The following is an 11874-nucleotide window of genomic DNA, read 5'->3' as shown; positions in this document are numbered from 1 at the left end:
GTATGAAATGGCACAAATGGAAGTATGGGAATTATGTAGTGACCAAATTTCCCATACCTGAGCTTTTTCTTTGTCTGGATTCCAGCTGTGCTCATTTTTGGATATAATCTCAACCAACTGTACATTGTGGGTGCTTTTATTCATTGTTGAAAAAGTTCCTACACTACTGTTTAACTTTTCTTTTCTTTTCTTTTCTTTTTCTTTTTTTACAGAAAAGAAAAAGTGACAGTAAATGCATTTGTTATACAATTCAATTTCAAATTAATGCTGTTCTTTAGAACTTTCTATTCATCAAAGATTCCAGTATGGATTCAGTTTCTACAAAAATATGAAACAGCACAACTGTTTTCAACACTGATAATCAGAAATGTTTCTTAAGCAGCAAATCATCATATTACTATGATTTCTGGAGATCATGTGTCTCCGAAGACTGGAGAAATGATGTTGAAAATTCAGCTTTGATTCTGGCAATAAATTACATTTTACAGAATGCTTAAATAGAAAACCGTTTTTATTATAAAAGTTGATTATATAATTACTATTATTATTGTAATAATAATTTAAAATTTACTGCTTTTACTGCACTTTTTCTCAAATAAATGCAGCCTTAGTGAGCAGATCATAAGAAAAATAATTTCCTCTACACATGACAGTATTAGTTTGCATGCAGTTCTCAGTATGCCCAGTCAGCTGGATTCTGCACAGTCAGTTCTTTTTAAAACATCCCAGTGTGTTTGATATCCATATTGTGCTTCAGTACAGCAACACTAAAACACACTCAGCTTGAGCACAGGAGAAAGAGCTGGAGAGTCAAAAGCAAATAGTTTCTAAACAAAACTTTATTTGCATTACTTATATATGCTCACTGTCCTTCCACCATATAAGCTGTATATTCAGAATGTTTTGGCAATGGAAAGCCATTTCTTACTTGGCCAGTGAGGCTTGTTAAATTCAGCTGCATTCCAAAACTTATGTAACATCCTGTTCTATTCAGTAGCATATTAAGTGCTGCATCAGTTGCTCTGAAAACATCTTTCACACTAGACGATTTCTGTGAATCTTGCAGAAATGCTAAATTGGGTCTTGATGATCAACAGTTTTTCAGTGTTGTTCACAGTAGCTCACTCATTCATGGCATTTATGAGGGGTGTCAGGTTAGTTGTTTGGGAGTTCTTCTGATGAGAGTGAACTAGCATGTCAAAAGACCTGCCATTAAGCAAGAATAATTGCTGTTAATAGAATAGCAAGGAACGGCCATTACTGGTGCATACTGGCCCACAACAAGTGCTTAAAATGCTTGTCACAGAGTAGGGAATGTTAAGGAAGCTTGTTTGAAAATGCAAAAATAATTTCCTTCAGTGAAACTATAGACACATTTTAGAAATAATAACAATAATAAATATAGCTGCAAGCAGTAATTAACAGGCCAAGCACAACAAAGGCAAAATGAAGAGCTTTAATTTTAAGAGGAAACACACATTTCTAATAATTTTATTAGAATTTTGATACTAGGAGCAACTCTTAGAACTAAGATTTTTCATGAATATAGGCACAGGGTTCTCCAACCCAGCTCCTGGAGAGCTACCTTCCTGCAGACTTAAGTTCCAACCCTGTTTCAACACACCTGTCTGTAATTGAGTAGCGCTGAATACCTTGATTAACTGGTTCAGGTGTGTTTGATTAGGGTTGAAGCTGACATACAGTAGGAAAATTATGTATCATTTGATTCGGTATGCCATTCTGAATCTAACGAGACCAATCTTCTAATTTTTTTGTATATTGGTTCGATATTTCAAATAGCTTTTGCTAACTTTTGCCAGAATGCTCTGAAGATGATCTGTGGCAAGTTTGGTGAAAATTGGACAAACCATCTAGGATTGAAATTTAATTGTTGGTATACATTGGACTCGGTATGAGCCAAGGAATCAGAGGTAAAAGATTTTTGCTTTTAGACATTATGATAAAAAATTTATTAGCAGAAACTTGAGTGTAAATTTGGCCGATTGGTGGCGCTAGAGAGTATAGGTTAGAGACTCCAAATTTGCTGTGGTTAATGATGAGACTGTCCTCTATCCATGTGCCATATTTCATAACTTTCCTGTGAGCAATTATATAGGATTCATAAAAATACACTAAAGCGTTTGGGAAAATATAGCATTTTACTACGAATGGTCCAATGGATTTTACTGAAATGATCCACACTCAAATGACTGACATAGGAGAATTTAGTATTATTTGATTCGGTATGCCGCTCCAAATCTAACAAGATCTAATTCTTATGATTTTTGGTCAAACTGATCAGAAATTATAAACTAAAATGTCAAATTTTGACCAGTTGGTGATGCTGTGCCAAAATTACTCATGTTCCCTCAGGTCATGCTTGGTATAACATGCACCAATTTGGTCTGAATCCGCTTTCTCGTTTTTGCACAAATTTTGCTTCTAGACCTTATGGTTCAAAAGTTATAGGCAGAAACATGAGTGCAATTTTGACCTGTTGGTGATGCTACAGAGTTTGAGATAGAACCTCCAAATTTGCTATAGCTAATATTGAGACTGTCATCTATCTGTGTGCAAAATTTCATAACTTTCCCATAAGTGGTTCTATGGGCTGCCAAGAAGATGAAGAAGATGACAATTAACAAATGCAATAGGTGCCTAAGCACCTTTGGTGCTTGGCCCCTAAAAAATACAACAAGACTGCTAAAACTTTTACTGAAATTAAAAATATTAATATAAAAAAAATCTAATTTAAAACTTACTAAAATTAAAAATAAAATAAAAAGAATAAAATTTATTTTTAATCTTAATATAACAGGGACTCTTTAGTCTTGTGGTCTCCTTAAATCTGAGCCAAAAGTCTTACACAAATTCTTGTTTTTTTGAGAAACTGAACAGAATTAATTGAGTTAATGCTTAAAACAAGAAAAAATGTCAATGGGTTATGAAAACTTTTTTTCTGTTTGAATTAAGTTTTTTTTTTTTCTGAGCCCATGAGCAGAGCCATGAGCAGAGTTTGTTCTTGTTTTAATCATAAACACTTTATCAGAGAACAAGACACCAAAAATTTAAATTTGATGTTTATCTGCTTACCCCCAGGGCATCCAAGATGTAGGTGACATTGTTTCTTCAGTAGAACACAAACGAAGATTTTATTCAAACCGTTGCAACGCATTGTCCTGAGTGCATTTGCGTCTTCTTCTTCAGCTGGCTCATGACACGTCTTCTTCTTGCTTTATGGCAGATTGCAGACTTATAAGTGCATTACTGCCACCTATCTCTCAAATGAACCATTGACACTCTATCTACAATCTCAATTAGGAGTGTCAATGGTCCACTTGAGAGATAGGTGGCAGTAATGCACTTATAAGTCTGCAATCTGCCATTAAGCAAGAAGAAGACACAAATGCTCTCAGGACAGTTCTGACATTGCGGTTAATCAGAGGTAATTAAGCAATATAAATACTGTTCAGTTTCTTGCACAAACCGATCGTTTCGTTTCTTTACACATCAGTGTATCATCACGAGCCGCAGGGTTTAATTTGTTTTTGTGTGTGTATGTTTGTGTACTCTCAAATCCACTTACATTATATGACTGACAGACTGCAACGGTTTGAGTTAAAAATCTTTGTTTGTGTTCTACTGAAGAAACAAAGTCACCTACATCCTGGATGCCCTTGGGGTAAGCAGATAAACATAACATTTTCATTTTTGGTTGAACTATCCCTTTAAGTAATTTTTGTTTTGAAGTAAATGTATCTTGATTTAAGACTCTTTAGACATTTTCACTGGAAAGCAAGACAAAAACACAGATGAAGGACTTTTTTGCAGTCTGATCAGAAGGTGCAGTAAAAGTTATTTCCAAAAATTATCTCTTGGAAGTTGTATTGACAAATTTACAAGTGTTGCTAATGCAACTTGTGTGCTTCCTAGACATTTTGACAAATTGTGTTTAGTTTATTCCTTAAAATTTCTTTACTTGGTCTCTAGAAGGTCTTAAATGTCTTAGACTTAGCTTCATAAAACCTGTGTTAATAAAAACTGTAAAACTAAATCAGTGATACTAAAATAGCACTGGAGTAAAAGTGGTCAGAAAGTGTTAAACTTGTTATGAAACATGATATCCACACATTTGTTCTCTGCCCAATAGTTTGGTCCTGGACTTTCTGTCCTTTTCTTTTTCTGTTTTTGTCACGTCTCTCTCCCTCTCTCTCACTTCCAGCTGTTTGTACAAAGAGTGGTAGAGCAGGGTGTCCAGTGGCAGCTCTCCCACACTCGCTCCGCTCCTCCTCATCCAGTGTCGGAGCCAGACTGCAGCTCAGGCTTTTTATCATTTAACTGCAGGGATAGATGATGGTAATGAAGACGGCTCCTCGCTGTCTGCTCCTCATGGGGTAACATCAGGTAAGGAAATGAACACACATCAGTGTCTTTTAAACTTGATGTCTTTAAAGGGAGTAGTTCTCACTGAGTGAAAATTCTGTCATCATTTACTCAAGCCATATAAATGGGTCTTTTTAAGGTTTTTTTTTTTTCTTATTTTTGTGTCAAACAAGCAAAGCACAAGGCCAAAAAACACAATTAAAGCATAATAAAAAAATCCATAAAATCTGTGCACCATTTTCCAAGTCTACTGAAGCCATCAAGTCAGATTTGTAAACGAATCACTCTGGACCAACAGATTCATTGAATGGAATTGGTTCAAAAGGATGACTGAATAAATGATTCATTTGCAGAAGATTCAGTCTGAATACAAAGCTACTGATGGATGTTTGATCATTACAAAAGGTACAGTAGCTGCAGATTTTTATCTCACATTTCAGACTTTTTTTCTCGCAATTCCTAGTTCATATCTAACAATTTGGACCTTTTTCTTCCAATTCTGAGGGTGAAAAAGAAAAGAAAATGCAGAATTGTTGAGATAGAAATGAAGAATTGCATGATATGAACATTATATGAGATTTTATTATTATTATTTTATTATTATTATTGATTTTTTTTTTTTTTTTATTTGTGTCGGAAACCAAAAAAAAAAAGTCAGAATTGTGACATAGAAAATCAGAATTCAGAAGAAATTTCCGTGACCAAAACGAGCTTCCATAGCTACTTTTGATTAGCTGTCAATAAAAAAATAGATGTGTTTTGCTTGCAGAATGATGCAGTTACAAAACCTACCAGTAGGTATTTACAAGTGTATGCTAATCAGCAAAATCGTAAGCATGTAATATCAATATCATATCATTCACTCAAAACATTCTTGTGCAAAGATAAGAAAAAATGCAAAATAACATGCATATTGATCGTTATTACAACAGACTTTAAATTAAAGTTGCATCAGAGTCCTCTGATATTTTAGGTGTTACGTTCCCATCAATGGAAGAACTCAGACGTTCCAGAACTGTTTGTGGAATCAAAGTATTTCTGAAATAATGGTTTCCCAACCTGAGTCTCAACTAGGATGATGTGTAATATTTACATTCCACAAACTCCCGGTGACCATTTCCCAAATCACATAACTGCCTCATTTTCCCATGGTGCAATTACCCTCCGTGAATGGGGTTGTTATAAGGTACCTCCTCACCCTGCCTTTGAGGTTTTCACCTTTCTCTAAATTGTGCTTTGTCCACTTAAGATGATAATCTGCTTCACAGCACATGTGTCAGATGGAAGGAATGCTAATCTGGAAGAGGTGCAGAGCTTGGACTTTTTGGCAGCCAGTTTCCACTCTGCACTTACTTTCCATGTGGTGCCGCTCCAGAGGCTCCGGGCGGGAGAAGCCTGTTTGGGGAACGGAGGTGTTGACGGATCCCAGATCGCCCCATTGGCCACACCCCCCATCTGAGGGTCACGGCTCTGAAGGACAACTGACCTGAACTTCTGTTCCAGTACCACTTCCAAATCTGTAGTTCATATTAAGGGTAATACAATCACACTGTGTTTGCTCTAACCCTGGGCTTTGAAACCCAAACTGTATTTTATTCAATTCATCTGTCAGACAGTGAATAATCAAGTCTTTCCTCCTCTCTCTCTCTAGTCTAGAATGGAGGATCATGATTTCTCAATGGAGATGTTAAATGTGTGAGACCTAAGATTGCTGATCTTCACCTGTCAACAGGTTTTACACCAGAGAGCTGTTTGTTTGCACTCTACAAACTCTGAATGCTAAATTTATCAGCTACTCAGTACTGGGTTTAAACTGTGGAACAGCAGCTGTTTATATTAGATCAGCACAGGGTTATTATAATTAACTAAAATGAAAACCATAAAAAACATAAATAAATAAAAATAAATTTTAACTGAAAAAAAAAAAGTTTAATTTCAGCTAGTTTCCAAAGCAACATTTCTCAATTTTTAGTTTAACTAGATGTACTAAAAGTAAAATAAAAATGTATAAAACTGAAATGACAAAAGCCAAAATTACTACAACTACAGTTAAAATTTTACAATGAAATGAAAATCTAAAAGAAATAATAAAAATACAAATAAAAATGATAAAAAATTCAATTCCAAATAATAATAAAAAACTGTTATAGCATCTCAAAGATACTAAAATAATCATTTAAATCTAATCTGAAAACAGTTTTTTTTCATTGGCTTTTAATCAATCCTATATAGATACTGTGTTTTGTATATTGTATTATATGGGTGTTTTTCACACACACACACACACACACACACACACACACACACACACACACACACACACACACACACACACACACACACACACACACTTATGTGGTTTATGGGGATTCTCCATAGGCGTAATGGTCTATATACCTCACAGGAGCCATCACATATTGTCCTACAACACTTACCCCTTACAAAAAACTACCGCCAATTTTTGAATTTCATAAAACACCGTTTTGTATGTTTTTTAAGCATTTTGTTTTACGGGGACACAGGAAGTCTCCTCATAAACCATGTTTTGTAGTACCCATGTCATTATACACATTTGTGTCCTCATAAACCATATATACCAGTACACATACACACCCACACACACATAATACAAATGGGCAAATTCCAAACGGCTTTTTTGCACCCTTCAAGGGCACTTTCGGGGAGGGGTGCCATTTGTAGGGACGTTCCAAACGAAAGTGATTAACTGAATCCCTTCATGAAGGGCTCTTCCAGAAGTCTGTTAGCGAAGAGAACATGCGATGGTCACTTCACGGAAATGATTTCTGTTTGTGATTATGTGATCTTCAATTAGGAGCTCTTGCGACACATTTTAAAACAAAGTTGTGCTTGAATTAGACTTTACATACAAACGTAAGTACAACAGGCTATAAAATTTGTCATAATTTTAATGTGATACAAAATATTTTTCAGCATTGATAGATATATGATTTAAGATGGTAGTGTAAGCAAGTTTAGTTTAATAGTAAATAAGACAGTGAGACAATATTCAACTAAAATAATAATAATGAGCAGAAATATTTATTTGCAACAACTGATGGAGTGCAGAATGCTACACACACACACACAGCATTGTCAAGCTAACATTTAGTCAGTCAGCTGTGTAAACATAAAACCATGTCTGCATTTGTGATCAGAGAAACAACAAACAACAAGCCTACTCTACTGCTCAAAACTCGCGTTTGAATCATCATTGGCAATCTATTTAAATATAAAAAACGTACTTACAGGCTGTGAGTCAGAAGCACCAGACTGTCCTTGCAAAGTCTGAACTGCCCAACTTTATAGAAACAGCCGTTGTGCCACAGATGCATTGCAGGCTACTGGTTCAGGAAACAGTCCTCATCCTCCATAAAATGCTTTAAAATCTGAATATTTGGGTTGAACTGTTCTGAAACAGTGTTGAAATACAACTTAACCACTAAGGCCAAACAAAGTTTCACTTCAATGAAACACACAGCAACTCCACAACATGGCAGCAGCGGCAACAGAGATAATAAAAGTTTCGCCTTCTTTCTTTGCGTGAACATTTGGGTGGCATTATGCAAATCTTCCTACATAGTGACGTAGAGATGTGGGGGTGTTAGAACGAGGCGTTTTAGGTAGGAGTGGTTGAGTCTTAACTTTTATAAAGAATATCTCTTTGGATTTGAGACTTTAGTCTTTGCACCTTTACAGATCTTCTTTATGCACCAAGCACTTGTAAATCTCCAAAGAGAAAGGAAAAATTGAAATCGCATCATATGACCCTTTTAAAGGAATTCCTTAGCTAACACAGCCAACAACAGTACAGCTTAACCCTCCACACATTTATATTTAGTTATATTGAAAAAGTTTAAATTTGGTCTATCTTTTTTTATCCCATTTTAACATGGATTTCTATGGAGATCGGCAGTAGCTGTCAGGAAAGATGGCGGATAGCGGCGGCAGCACGTAATATCCGCGTTCAGATTGGTCAGATCGCCTGTCAATCAAGCTCTTTGCTAACGGTCAATTGTGGTCAATGGAATTTTTATAAAGGTATTAAAAGTAAATAAATATTAGGCATTAATTCTGTCACAAACAACTCATTGTTTCTTACAACTTCGTTGTGTTACTTGCACCAATTTGTGGCACTAAATATTATCATAAGTCACTTGTTGTCGTTTAATTGAATGTAACTTGCTGATAGGGAGAGTGAACAAATCTTTTTGGTGAACAGATTCAAAACAGTCTAGTATCCATCATTCACATGTAGCATTTATGTTATAGACTTTAGCTTTGATATTTAGATCAAGATAAAAAAAAATACTTGTGAATTACACAAGGCATATTTGCAAAAATAGAATCTTTAAATGGACTAGAATTACATTAAAGAAATTGGCTTTTCATTTCGTTTGACATGCTTCTTGTTTAAGCCCTGCCCATCTCTGATTCTGTCCCAGTACAGACACATACACAATCCTAACAAACGCATGACATCACCACAGTCTTCTTATATCTTAATTCATGCATTCATGTCTATGTTAAATTATGGGGGCACAAAAAGACCCACAGTAGTACTTCCACACTCGTAATTATTCCAGACATTCTGTTCACATACCCCAAATTATTCTTCCCATGATCCCATGCACTCCAAACCCCCAGTGCTGACTTTGCCCTCCTATTATGGCTTTTCCATTTTCACGCTATTACGGTCTCGAGTGCCGACGCAGCAGAGCTGTACGATGTTTCTGGGAGTGTGGGACTTCCCATATTCAAGGCAGCTGAATGTAGTCGTAGCTGGCACAAGAAGGCCACCCCTGAGCTCAAAGACATCGGTGTTTTTAATTGTCATCCTCTGTTTGTCAGTGGTCTCGCAGGGCCTCTCAGAATTATGCAGTTAGAGTTCCTGCAGGCTGTGTCATAGTGTATATGCGCATGATGAAAACGTATTACCTCCTGCTTTCTCATGGGCATTTAAGAGCTAGTGTAAGCGGAGCTCCATGCTGACTTATCTCCCTATACGAGCGCCAGCCCTCTCCCTGAGGAGCAGCTCGACTGCATGAGGCCATTAGGAAGCAGCTTTAGCTGAGCTCATCATAATTGTTCTAATCCAATTGGCGTTTTCCTGTTTCTTACAAATAGGCTTTATAACTCTGAGGATGACATTAAAAAGCCCTAAAAAAATAGCTGGTTCCATTATGTATTTAGCGGTCACCACATAAACAAGCTAATATGACTGTTTTACTGTGGAGAGCAACAATGAAAACAAATCCAAATGTAGGAAAAATAGTCTTAAAGGGATAGTTCATCCAAAAATGTTCTGTCATTATTTGCCATTATCCGCTTTCTCCGACCGGTATGACTTGCTTTTTTCTGTGGAGACTATTAAAGAATGTGCACTATGAAAATGAATGAGGATATATCTCTTTAAAGACATTTTTTGTTCAACTCAAACAGCTGTATTTGTGGCATAATGTTGATTCACAAAAAAAAAAAAAAAAAAAAAGGATCAATGTGACACATCGCTAATTAAAAATTGGTATATTCGGTAATTTAAATAAAATTAAATAAAATATCTAAAATGAAATAAAACTTTATTAGAAATTAGAAAATTTAAATAACTGAAATATATATATAGATATAAAAAACTAAATTTAAAAATAAAAATAAAACTATAAAAATAAAAGCTAATTCAACAATAATAAATATGTAATCAAATATAATTTTAACTAAAATAAACGTTTTTAACTTTATAAAAGCATTTACATGAATTCTTTAATTCTTTATATTAATTTTATTATTTATTCTTGTCTATTATTTGAGCTGTAAAGCTTTTAAGACCTTTCTTGCAGTTATACTAAATTTATACTTAATCACACTAAGATTAATAATGCTTAATTGAAACATTAAGTAAATAAACATTTACAAATTAGCTTCAGTTCCATTTTAAGTGCCTCACTATAAGCCAGATTTTATACATTTAAATAAATAAATAGACAAGTAGTGTTTATTTATTTATCTATTTATTTATAAAAAAAAATTTTTTGTGATAATCCACATTATGCCACAAAAGGTGTCAATTGAGTTTAACCCCAAATATTGCTTTAAAGAAACTTCAAGGAAGAGCAAACTAATAAAAGTAATTAAAAAGTTGTTTAAATTCAGCAGGTAGTTGTGAAAGTACAGTAGTGTGGTTGGTTTCCAGCCGTGGCTAAAGATGCTGTGTGAGCAAACAGCTCAGGAACTTTGTCAGAGATAAAGCAGCAGACGTTCTTTACATGATGATGTCACGCTTAAATTTACCCACATCTACCTTGAGACCGCTCTATTTCGCTAGTCATAGCACATATATTTCATATGTGGTAATGTCACGACTAAATGACTCATGTTCTGTCTGTCTGTCTGTTTTTCTTCCCTCACTCCTTTTTGTGTTTATGTGAGTTTTTATCTGGAAAACATTCACACTTGCCAAAAGAACACTCATCCTTCTTTGAGACGGCCAACACATGGTATACAATTTTGGAATTAAGATGTGAATACCTTGCAACAGATCATCCTGCTCTTACAGTGATGATGTCACACACAATGGCACCGGTGTCTGCGCAGATTAGTCATACTGCCTTTTTCAGACTCAATGATATCATTACAGTTTCGTGAATCACTCACCGTGTCAGTGCTTCTGAATTTTACTGGGAGACGGGGAATATTCTGCTTTAAATAATGAAAGTATAAACAGCAGTGCGCGTGTCATCGTGAGAGTTTGGGGAATTTGTGAGCACACGTAACCAGATGACTCATGCTGGTCTACGTGGACGTAGTTGTCCAGCAGTCTGATTATTTGTCTACGTCGCCAGTAAGACATGTGGAATAATTAGTTTTGAGGAAACTGCTTTGAAACTGTAACCTGTCATATTACTATTTCAAATTGTTTAAATAGTTCAATGATTCAAAAACATTTTTGTTATGCTGGTTGAAAGTCTCTTCACATCCCGATAGCAGTCACTGGGTTAAGTGGTCTATATTTATTTACATGTATTAATATTGTCTCTAGAAGCCGCTGGACCATAAAATGTTCATCCAATCATATCCCTCGGTCCGTGGACTACGATAGGCTGTCCTACCTGCCCGTCAACATATGTATTTGTATGCCTCTCACACCCTGTTGGCGCAGACACTCATTGTGTAGCTAGTTAGCCTCTCCAAAATTGCCTACCCTACCCTTAAAATACAGTTTAAGAAAAAAAAGTAAATTAATTGGTTGAATGGTAAGCTCGCATCTGATTGCCTAAAGAGTACGACAGACCCACGTGGGAAGAGAGCTCTGCCAGGAAAGTCTCAAAAACACACACACACAAATCCGAGTGGATTCGTAGTAAATGACGATTCGTACATTCAGACACTCGTACATTTTAAACATTCCAAGGTTTTTGTGCACAGTTGTATATCTACGAATTGTGTTTTGCATTTGTGAAATGTATTTTATGAATA

At 35.5% G+C, this 11874-nt stretch overlaps 1 long non-coding RNA gene across 1 annotated transcript; it reads left to right on the top strand.

Moving 5' to 3' along the window:
- The first annotated feature begins 4226 nt into the window (after nucleotides 1–4226).
- LOC109051611 lies at nucleotides 4227–6415 on the top strand. The gene is made up of 3 exons (XR_002011401.2): nucleotides 4227–4404; nucleotides 5652–5918; nucleotides 6035–6415. It is a non-coding gene; the product is annotated as an uncharacterized LOC109051611 (long non-coding RNA).
- Nucleotides 6416–11874: the final 5459 nt, after the last annotated feature.

Source organism: Cyprinus carpio, chromosome B16, assembly GCF_018340385.1.
Source record: "Cyprinus carpio isolate SPL01 chromosome B16, ASM1834038v1, whole genome shotgun sequence".
Taxonomy (NCBI): Eukaryota; Metazoa; Chordata; class Actinopteri; order Cypriniformes; family Cyprinidae; genus Cyprinus; species Cyprinus carpio.
This window is presented reverse-complemented; position numbering and strand designations above follow the sequence as displayed.